Here is a 12,220-nt window from a genome sequence, read left to right on the forward strand (position 1 = left end):
TGAGCAATCACACTCAGCTGTCTTCAATTCCTTTCATCAGTGTTTTGTTGTTTTCCTTGCAGAGATCTTTTACCCCCTTGGTTAAATTTATTTTTAGGTATTTTTAAACTATTGCAAATGAGATTGCCTTCTTGGTCTCTTTTTAGCTATTTCATTATTGATAAATAAAAATGCTACTGATTTTTGTATATTTATTTTGTTTCCTGCAAATTTATTTGATTTGATTATCAAGTCTAAGAGTTTTTTGGTGGAGTCTTCAGATTTTTCTAAGTAAAAGATCATGTCATCTGCAAAAAGAAACAGTTCGACTTCTTCTTTTCCAATTTGGATACCTTTTATTTCTTCTCTTGCCTGATTGCTCTGGTGAGGACTTCCAGTATATAAATATAAAACTCACTGGTAGAGGAAACACAAAAACAAGGAAGAGAAAGGACTCATGTTACCACTACAGAAAGCCACCAAACTATGATGACAAGCAATAAAAGAGAAAGAAAGAAACTAAGGACATACAAAACAACAATGAACAAAACTACAGGAATAAGCCTTCACTTACCAATAATAACCTTGAATGTAAACAGATTAAATTATCCACTTATAAAATATAGACTGGCTGAATGGGTCCAAAAACATATGATCCAATTGTATGCTATCTACAAGATAGACACTCGTAAAGACACACATATATAGACATATCCCATCCATAAAGACACATATAGACTGAAAGCAAAGGAATTAAAAAAAAATTTCCACACAAATGGAAACCAAAAGTGAGCAGGAGTTGCTATGCTTATATCACATAAAAGAAACTTTATGTCAAAACAGTAAAAAAGAGACAAGGACGGTAGTGAGATAATGATAAAGGGGTAGATTCAGCAAGAGAGTATAACGATTCTAAATACATATGCACCCAACACTGAAGCACCCGGATGTATAAAGCAAACATTATCCAAAGGGAGAGGTAGACTTCAATGCAATAATAGTTGGGGACTTCAACCTCCATCAACACTAGACAGATATTCTACACAGAAAGTTAACAAATAAACATTGAATCTAAAGTGAACTTAAATTTCACTTTAGATCAAATAGACCTAACAGACACCTACAGAACATTTTATTCAACAACTACAGAATATACATTCCTCTTCTTGGCACATGAAACATTCTCCAGGTCATATGTTTGATCGCAAGATGAGTCCAACAATTTTTTTTAAAGATCAAATTTATACCAACTATCTTCTCAGACTACAGTGAATTAAAACTGGAAATTAATTTAAAAAAGGAACTTTGGAAACTGCAAATACACAGAAATTAGACAACATTCTCCTGAACCACCACTGGGTCAAGAAAAAAAATTAAGAAGAATTTTTTTAAATTTTAGATTTTTTTTATTTCTCCAAATTTGTTATGTATCAGGAGTGACTGAAATAAAAAATATAATTGAATCCCGTCATCATCACCATCATCATCATGGAAATGGCTTTAAGAGAAAACTGGTCAGATGAATATTATTGCTTCTCATTTTCAACGAATAAATAGTTGCCACTGATAAATTGACGGCCAGGAGTCTGTCAAGAATGCTCAACATATGTTATATAATACAACACACCCGTTCACGGCGGGGGGAAATCCTAGGAAATAACTTATGTGTGGTTCTTGATTTAATCATACAAGACAAGCACGAAAGCACCACCCATGCCTCTGAGAACACTGGACCATGCACCCTTGAGAAAAGCTTTGCCTCCTTCATCAGGAGCAACCTTCTTTAGTAGTCAAGCATGTCTGTGTACATGAAGTCAGTTCCTTTGCGCCCTGACTGCATCATCATGTGGGGGCAAACGGTGTCAAATGGATAGGAAGCCAACCCACCAAGGGCAGTGGCAGTCTGTGCGATCATCCAGCTGAGGACAATGTGAGTATTCTTGGGATCCGGAAGCATTCCGTTTCTAGTGTCATAGATACCGAAGTAGGCAGCTCAGTAGATGGTAATACCCTGCACAGACACGTTAAAGCCTTGGTACAGGCCCTTAATCCCATTAGATTTGCATATCTTAACCAGGCAGTCACCAAGGCCTCGGAATTCCTTTTTGCTCCAGCTTCACCCACATCAGCTGCTAGACGGGTAGGGGCAAAATCAAGAGGGTACACAAAACACAAGGATGTGGCCCCAGCGGCACCGCCTGATGCTAGATTCCCTGCAAAGTAGTGTCAAAACTGGGTCCTCTTGTCCACCCCACCCAGGAAGATCTGCTTGTGTTTATCTTTGAAGGCCAAGTTGAGAGCCTGGATGTGGAAGTATCTGATGACATTGGCCAGGTTACTGCGCCAGAAGGACAGGACTCCCCTGCTCCTTGGGAATATGGACCACACAGTCTATAATGCCCTTGTATTACTTACCTGCGGTGATCTGTTTGCTGGCATGCTGCAGCAACAGCTTGACCTGGTCGATGGGTGCTATCGCCGTCTTGAAGATGGCTGCGACCACTCCACCTGCCAGGAAGTCCATGGCGAAGGACACAGTGGCATCTGTCACGTTGAAAGAAAAGAGGAGGCAGGCTGCTGCGGGACGGGACTGGGTGGGCAACCGGCTTTGACTCCGGGGCTGCGAGAGAAGAAAATTTTAAAAAATTGAAACGAATAAAAATGGAAACACAACAAGCCCAAACCTGTATGTTAAAAGGGAAGTTTATAGAAACAAACACCTACATCAAAAAAGTAGAAAGGTTTCAAACAATCTAATGAAACACTTTAGGAACTAGGAAAGCAAGAACAAGCCAAACCCAAAATTAGTGGAATAAAAGAAATAATAAAGATCAGAGAAGAATTAAACAAAATATAGATGCAATAAACAATATAAAGGTCCAATGAAACAAAAAGTTGGTTGTTCAAAAAGAGAAATAAAACTGATAAACCACTAGCTAGACTAATAAGAAAAGAGAAGACCCAAATTTTAAAAATCAGAATGAAAAGGAGATACTAAAACTGATTCCACAGAAATACAAAAGATCATCAGAGATCTTTGACATGAACATATCATATGAACAACTATACGCTAACAAACTGGAAAATCTAGAGGAAATGAATAAATTCCTGGATATATGCAACCTACTAAGATGGAATCTGGAAGAAATAGAAAACCTGAACATACTAATAAGTAATGAGATTAAATCAGTAGTAAAAAGTCTTCCACGACAACAAAAAAGCCCCAGGACCAAACGACTTCACTGCTGAATTCTACCAAATGTATGAAGAAAAATTAACACCAATTTCCCCCAAAGTATTCCAAAAATTTCAAGAGGATGGAATTCTCCCTAACTCATTCTATGAGGCTAGCATTACCTTGCTACCAAAACCAGACAAGGACACAATGACAAAAGAAAACTATAAACCAATATCCCTGATGAACATAGATGCAAATATCACCAGCAGAATACTAGCAAACTGAATTCAGTAACATATCAAAAAGATAATACACCACAATCAAGTGAAATTTATCCCAAGGATATAAGGATGATTTAACACATGCAAATCAGTAAACATGAAACATCACTGGGACAGACTAAAGGATAAAAACAATATGATCATCTCAATAGACACAGAAAGAGCATTTGTTAGAATTCAGTGTCTCTTCATGATATAAAAAAAAAACCCTCAACAAACTAGGCATAGAAGGAATATACCTCAGCATAATAAAGGTCATATATGATAAACCCACAGCTAACACCTTACTGAATGGGGAAAAGTCGAAAGCCTTTCCTCTAAGAACTGGCACAAGACAAAGCTGCCCCTTTTCACCCCATTCCTATCCAGCTGATCCTGGCCAAGCTGGGTTCCTTCAAAATTTTAAAAATACAATACATATCACTACACACCTGCTATAATGGCTATAATTCAAAAGACAAATAAGTTTTGGTAAGGATGTGGAGAAACTAGAACCCTGATAACATTGCTTGTAGGAATAGAAAATAGTACAGTCACTTTGGAAAACAACTTGGCAGTTTCTTAAAAAGTGAAACTTAACACACAATTCAACAATTCTACTCTTAGGAATTTACCCAAGAGAAAGAAAACATACATCCGCACAAAGACATTTAGATAAAAGTTCATGACAGTATTATTCATAATAGCCCCAAACTGAAAAAAACTCAACTGTCTATCAATTGGTGAATTAATAAACAAAATGTAGAATATTCATATAATGGAACATTACTCAGCCATAAAAAGAATTACATTCTAATATATGCCATAGAATGAATGATCTGCGAGTCATTATGCTCATTGAGAGAAGCCAAATTCAAAAGAGTATATATTGTATGTCTCCATTTATATGAAATGTCCAGAATGGACAAACCTATTAAAACAGAAAATTAGATAAGTAGTTACTTATTACCTCAGAGGGTGGGGAAACTTAAGGAAAATGGGAAATAACTGCTAATGCATAAGCAATTTCTTTTGGGGATGATAAATATGCTCTAAAATGGATTGTGGAGATTGCTGCGTAACTCTCTGAACATACTGAAAGCCATTAAACTGTATATTGCAAATAGATCAACACTATGGTACGTGAATCATATCTCAATAAAGCTGTTTTTATTCAAAAATGAAAAATGCAGTAGAAAATGGGAAGCTAAGCTTTAGGACAGCTAACAAGAAGAAACAGAACAGAATGGGAAGAGGGTCAGGAGTGAGACAAGGAAGCTGAGCATTATATGTTGGAGTCTGGTGAGCAGACGGAAGGTCTGGAGTTGGTGGGGTGAATGACTGAGGGGTTCATTCCTGACTCTACCCAGAGCTGAGTGCTTAATGAATATTAGAAGATAATGCTCGATAGCATCATTAGGGGGCAGAAGAACAGCGTCAATACCTGCAACCAGCTGTGACTAACCAGTACCTGCCTGGGTTTTCTGGATTTATATGATCACATAGAGAGAGGGAGGGATCCCTAATGATCAGGCCCATTAATTGTCCCATTATTGATGAGAGTGGGATCTCAGTGTGGATTAAATTTGATCCAGATAAATACTGCAAGAAAACTGCCTGAAGTGGGCATGATGATTATCTCATTGATATTCATTCTCTTTCTTCCCCATTGTGTAGTGACCCTGAAGTTTGGGGAGACTGATCTTCAAGGACATGCCTTGAATAGTATCAGTTACTCAAAGTAAACCCATCTCCTTTGCCACAGTACAGAACTACATCCCATAAAATGTTCTGCTTTTTGCTATAATGGTTCTTGAAAAGTCATATCATTTTCAGACAATTCATTGTTTTCTATGTAAGGCTTTTCCTTTTTACCCCAAAACACACTAAATGAAAAATAGAAGTAGTAGGAATGATAAATAATTAAAATAATAAATATTATTTTTGACATTGACATATTCAATTTACTCAGACATGTTCAATTTACTCAACACAACATTTTCTAGTCAGACAATTTCATATGAATCTAATTTGAATTTTGAGCAATGTCTAGAAAAACACAAAAAATTGACTTTGCTTATGCATGCCAAATAAAAGGGATAAAAGATTTGCAGCTTCCACAATGCTTAGTATGTTGTGAACCTATACTATTTCCACATGTTTCAAAGCTTTCATTTTTCTTAGCTTTGATTTTATCCCAAAAGTAATTTTGCATGCTGTGATTTTTCAGTGTAGTTTAAGAGCAAGATCACCAAAGTCCCAAAAGGTTTAACAAGAGATGAAGAAAACGGCACAAAAATAAGACAAAGAATAAATCAGTAAACCCTTAGAATATTCTATTTTAAGCCAAACTTGAATTTTTGTTTTCAAATTACTGGATTTTTAAAAATTGTGTAAACTTATTTGAACTGTTATATAAAATTATCAAGTACCTTGATTTGGGACTAAATGCATCACAGTTTTTCTTTTAAAATGAAAAAATATTTTTTGCACTTAGCAACAGAGGTTTCAGGAAGGAATTAGATATTAAACAAGGAATATGTTTTAAGCAATTCAGGAGTAAGTTAATCAAAGCATGACATTTCTCTTATAGGATTTGGTTCAGTGGTTGCCCATTGGGAACCATATGAGTCAGAAAATTCATATGATGGTTAGAGAAGGGTTCCTTCTCTTCATAATTGTGGACTTAAAGTATCCAGTTCTGTGGGTACTGGTACCATTTTGTGACCATGTCAGGGAGATAGATTGCTTTGGATTGAGGCCTACATGACAGGCAGAATGAAGAGGCAGAAAGAATCTATGGCTTTGAGGATGTGATTTAGCTGCCAAATTAAACTAAACAGAAAAATCATATTTCTTGAGTTTCCAGTTATGTCTCTGCTGCTTACAGTTTGTTACAGCAAACTGATCTGGGTGTTTTTTTAAATACATTTCAACCAAAAGTGTCATAAAATGGGTTTTTAGTTTCCAAAAGTATGGCAGAATACATGTGCAGAGAAATCCTTCCAGGAGTAAGAAAAATAATATTAAGCAAATACTTAAATTTTTTTTTTTTTTTTTTGGAACATTGCTGAACTGGAAGTAAAGAAATGGAACTAGAGGAAACAAACAATGAGACAATATGATTCCATGAGGATTAGCTGAGCCCTAGAGCTTGCATTATCCTTGAGAATATCTGCCAATTATTATAGCCTGAAGTCTGGGTTTTAATTGGCAAACGTTTGAAGAACAGAAGCCAAACCAGGTGCCAGAGTAGAGTAGAGAAAGTAGGATCAGAGATACCTGCATGAAACCAGGACCACTCACAGTGTGACACTCACAGTGGGTAAACAAGAGACGAATGTGACCCACAGCAGGGAAGATATTCCTTCTCTTTGCATGGAGCAGAAATAAAGAAAATAAGTCCCCCCTGAGAGGTCTTAACCACAAGCCATATTCCCATCATTTTGCCACTGAAATTGATATTGCCTAAAAAAATTTAAACTAGATATTGAGTTTGAAAGTTGGTAATGCCGCAGGTACTATTGTTATGAAGAAATGTATTTTATTTGCAGGCCTCAAATAAAATATTATGAACTCACAATAAAAATGATTAATACACATGCAAAGAAGCCACCATGAATAAAAAATTTAGCATAAATAACAATTCTAGAAGCATCTGTACATTAATAAAAATAAAACCCTTCAAAACTTTTGGAACATAGCCAGTAGTCTTTATAGGGAAACTTAAAGCCTAAAATTCTTGTATTAGGAAAAAAATCAAAACATGATTACCTAAGCAATTATCTTAAGATGTTAGAAAAAGAAGAGCAAAAGTCAGTCATTCTTCACTTCACTCGATGATGATACATGCTGAGAAATGCATTGCTAGGCAATTTTGTCATTGTGCAACCATCATAGGGTGTACTTACATAAGCCTGGATGATAAAGCACACACACACCTAGGCTATATGGAATAGCCTATTGCTCAGAGGCTACAACCTGTACAGCATGTTACTGTACTCAATGTTGTAGGCAATCATACTGCAATGGTATTTGTATATCTATACATATCTAAATACAGAAAAGACACAGTAAAAATACTGTATAAAAGATTTCATTTATTTTTTCTTTTTATTATTATTATTATTATTTTTATTATATTTTATATTTTAGGGTACACATGCATAATGTGCAGGTTTGTTACATATGTATACATGTGCCATGTTGGTGTGCTGCACCCATTAACTCGTCATTTACATTAGGTATATCTCCTAATGCTATCCCTCCCCCCTCCCCCCAACCCCACAACAGGCCCCAGTGTGTGATGTTCCCCTTCCTGTGTCCAAGTGTTCTCATTGTTCAATTCCCACCTATGAGTGAGAACCTGCGGTGTTTGGTTTTCTGTTGTTGCGATAGTTTGCTGAGAATGATGGTTTCCAGCTAAATCCATGTCCCTGCAAAGGACATGAACTCAACTTTTTTATGGCTGCATAGTATTCCATGGTGTATATGTGTCACATTTTCTTAATCCAGTCTGTCATTGATGGACATTTGGGTTGGTTCCAAGCCTTTGCTATTGTGAATAGTGCCACAATAAACATACGTGTGCATGTGTCTTTAGAGCAGCATGATTTACAATCCTTTGGGCATATACCCAGTAATGGGATGGTTGGGTAATTTACAGATTCAATGCCATCCCCATCAAGCTACCAATGACTGTCTTCATAGAATTGGAAAAAACTACTTTAAAGTTCATATGGAACCAAAAAAGAGCCCGCATTGCCAAGACAATCCTAAGCCAAAAGAACAAAGCTGGAGGCATCAGGCTACCTGACTTCAAACTATACTACAAGGCTACTGTATAAAAGATTTTAAAATGCTACACTTGTTTAGGGCACTTACCATGAATAGAGCTTGCAGGACTGGAAGTTTCTCTGGATGAGTCAATGAGTGAGTGGTGAATGAATGTGAAGGCCTAGGACATTACTGTATACCACTTTATAAACACAGTATACTTAGGCTACACTAAATTTATTTTTAAATATTTTTCTTCAATAATAAATGAATCTTAGCTTACTGTAACTTTTTTACTTTATCAATTTTTAAATTATTTTTAATCTTTTTACTCTTTTGTAGTAACAATTAGCTTAAAACACAAACACATTGCACAGTTGTACAAACATATTTTTCTTCATATTTTTATTCTATAAGCTTTTTTCTGTTCAAAATTTTTTTGGTTTACTTTTGTAACTTTTTTGTTAAATAAGACACAAACATTCACATTAGCCTAGCCTATACAGGGTCAAAATGATCAATATCACTGTCTTACACCTCCATATCTTGTCCCATCGGAAGGTCTTCAGGGCAATAACATGCATGACAGGGCAAGAACTGTCATCTCCTGTGATAACAATGCCTTCTGGAACACCTCCTGAAGGACCTACCTGAGGCTGTTTTACAGTTAACATTTTTTTCATAAGTAGAAGGAATATGCTCTAAAATAGTAATAAAAAATACAGTACAGTAAACACATAAATGAGTAACATAGTCCTTTATCACCAAGTATTATATTCTACACATCATTGCATGTGCTATACTCATACATGACTGGCAGCAAAGTGGGTTTGTTTACACTAGCATCACCACAAACAAGTGAATAATGTGTTACGTTACAATGCTAAGAAGTCACTGTGGGAAAGGAATTTTTCAGCTCTATTATAATATTATGGAGGGCATCATATATGCACTCTGTTGTTGACTGAAATGTCATTATGTATCACACAATTATAAACCTAGAAAACGTAGGAGTAAGAAGAAATAAAATAATAGAGACAAGAGCAGAAAAGCATAAAGTAAAAAACTTCATACTACAAAACCAAAAATGATTCTTTGAAAAACTAATGATATTGACAAACCTCAGGCAAGATCGATTAAGGAAACAAAAGAGACAGCACAAAAGATTAGGAATGAATAAGAAGGTGTAACTAAAGAGGCGGCAGAGATCAAAATGGCAAGAAAATATAAGTAATTTTAATGTTAACACATTTGAAAAATTAAGTGAAATGAACAAAATACTTTTAAAAGTTACCAAAATTGACTCAAAATTAGTCAAGAAATAAAAATCCTAAGGTTATCTGTAGTACATAATTCTCCCTTGAGAAAAACAGCAGATTCATGCAGTTTTACAGGAGCATTCAAAGAAACATTCAAAGAAAGGTAACTCCAAACCTGAACCTCCAGTTAACAGAATAAAAGAGAAGGTTTTCCAATTCAGCTTACATATTTAATGTATTTTATTATCAAAAGTAAAGAGAGTAAAAGAAAGGGGAAAAACAGGCCAATCTTATTCATTAATGCAAGGACAAAAAAAGAAGTCTTTTTTTTTTTTTTGAGATGGAGTTTTGCTCTTTGCTCCTAGGCTGGAGTACAACGGCATGATCTCCGCTCACTGCCACCTCTGCCTCCTGCCTCAGCCTCCTGAGTAGCTGGGATTACAGGTGCCTGCCACCACGCCCGGCTAATTTTTGTATTTTTAGTAGAGATGGGGTTTCCCCATGTTGACCAGGCTGGTCTTGAACTCCTGACCTCAGGTGATCCCACCCACCTCGGCCTGTCGAAGTGCTGGGATTACAGGCATGAGCCATGGCACCCGGACAAAAAAATTCTAAAAAAGGAAAAGTATAAATTGAATTCAGCAATGTAAAAAAGATGATATATAATTACCAAGTTGGATATAATGTAGGAATGCAATTTTAACATTATAAACATTAGATTTAACATTACAAAATCTGTTAAGTAATGTATCATGTTAATATATTAAAGGAGAAAATATTATTTTAATAGGTATAGAATACACAGTTGATAACATTTAATGATCATTTTTGATACAAAACCCCAGTGGACAAGTCATAAAAATGAATTTCTTTAACCTGAAAAAGTTATGCATGGAAATTTTATAGCAAACATTATAATCAATGGTGAATCATTATAATCATTCACAATATAACTATTACTATTCAACATTGGATTAAATATCATAGCCAGTGCAATAAGGAAAAAAAAAGAAATGCTATAAGGATTGGAAAGTTAATTATTATTATTCAGAAACAACATGGTTTTCTACAAAATAGGAAACCTGAAGGAATTCTGCCCGAATTATTATAATTCATCATTTGGGGAAATAATGCAATAAATTTGTTGTTTCTGGCAAAGTTACCATATAAGATTAATAACTAAAAGTCAGTGGCATTTTTAATGGCAGCAACAAACAGCTAGAGAAAAATTTTAAAATGTACTATTTACAATAGTTTAAAAAAAAAAAAAGTACCCAGTAAGATTCTAACAGAAAGTATGTAAAAACATGTTTTTGTTTGGTTGGTTGGTTTTGGTTTGGGTCATTTTGAGTGTATTTCTTAAGACAAATCAAACAGAAACCTAGGCTGTCATTTTAGTGGGGTTTCTAAAGGGAGTAGAGGTAAAATGGATATTTTTAATACAGACTTGCATCCAATCCTTTTTTCTTAAGTCCCACCTGTATCCTACTTCCAGAATAACAGGGGTCAAGAACCCTGAAGCTTTGCAGGTTCTTCAATGGCAATTACTGTGCTTCTAAATTTTTCCCACTAATGGCTTTATTCAGATTTCATGGATCTGCTACATCAGTTACCACACAACCATCCACCATTCAGATTCGACTACCTTCTCCCCTCTCGTCCCTTTGCCCTGTAGCATTTCCACTTCCCCAACCACTTTCTCTTCCCTTCAATCCCTTGACAGTTTTTTGAGAGTTTCTGGGAGAATGTGGAGTTGAGTATGTGTGTTTAATTCTCCATTTTTACCACCAGCCCACTCTAACTTTCTACAAGCATATCTCTGAGAGAAATCAGGTATTCACTTGGAAATCAGGTTTATCAAGTATGTATTTGGTAATGGAAGAAAAACCATGCTCTTTTTTTTCCCAGCAGGGTTGATTGTTCCTGGAAATTCTAACCAGTGGACAGCAACACACTAATTGGCTTAGCCTATATGCCAAGTTTATTTAACCTGGGTTGAGGGTATTACCAGTGACTGAGTCAGGGTCAAGTATAACAAATGGTTCCAGAGGGGATACCAAAATGTTGCTCTTTGGGGCCTGTTTAAATGTAGATTTCCTCTCAGGAGTAGGGTAAGAAGAATCTAAGGCACCCTACCAGATACCCCATTAAGCAGAACTTTGATGCTTTGGTGAGGCCAAAATAAACAAAGCATGACAGCAGTGGTTTATGCCTTTCCCTCTTCTCATGACTGAGAAGAAAAGATATACAGTAATGTAATGACATGCCTTTTGGACTTCCCCTTTTGCAACTGATGTTTAATATGCACTGGTTGCTACTGCTGTGCTTTCTCAAGTTTTTCATATTACACATGTACCTCAAGGTGATTGTTCACAACTGACATAGTTTTAGAAATACTTTTTAATTATGATTTAAAAGATAATAGTTGTAAGAACTTTACTAATTTAGGCTGTGGATTCTTATCTACAGCTGAACAAAATTACACTCTAATTTCCTTCAAAACTTGTAATTTAGCACAGAATCAAATCTTTCCTTTCATCTTCAGATCTTCTGCCTAGTTTCCAAATCCCTAGAGATCAATCTAATCCTCTAAGATTCTCTTCCTTTTAACTCTTTCCTTTTCGGGATCTCAGATCATGAACCCTCTTTTCAAAACCTATCGTCGAGGGACTGGCATCAAATCTAGGACAACATTGAAAATGTTGAACAATTGATCTAATGACCACTGACCAAGGAGATTTTGTTTCTATATTCATCACAGGTGCCCC

The 12,220-nt window shown here is 35.7% G+C and overlaps 1 pseudogene; it reads right to left on the bottom strand.

Moving 5' to 3' along the window:
- Positions 1-1,492: 1,492 nt before the first annotated feature.
- LOC102143385 (ADP/ATP translocase 2-like) overlaps positions 1,493-12,220 on the bottom strand; it is a 130,641-nt pseudogene continuing 119,913 nt past the window's right edge.

This window comes from Macaca fascicularis, chromosome 4, assembly GCF_037993035.2.
Source record: "Macaca fascicularis isolate 582-1 chromosome 4, T2T-MFA8v1.1".
Lineage (NCBI taxonomy): Eukaryota > Metazoa > Chordata > Mammalia > Primates > Cercopithecidae > Macaca > Macaca fascicularis.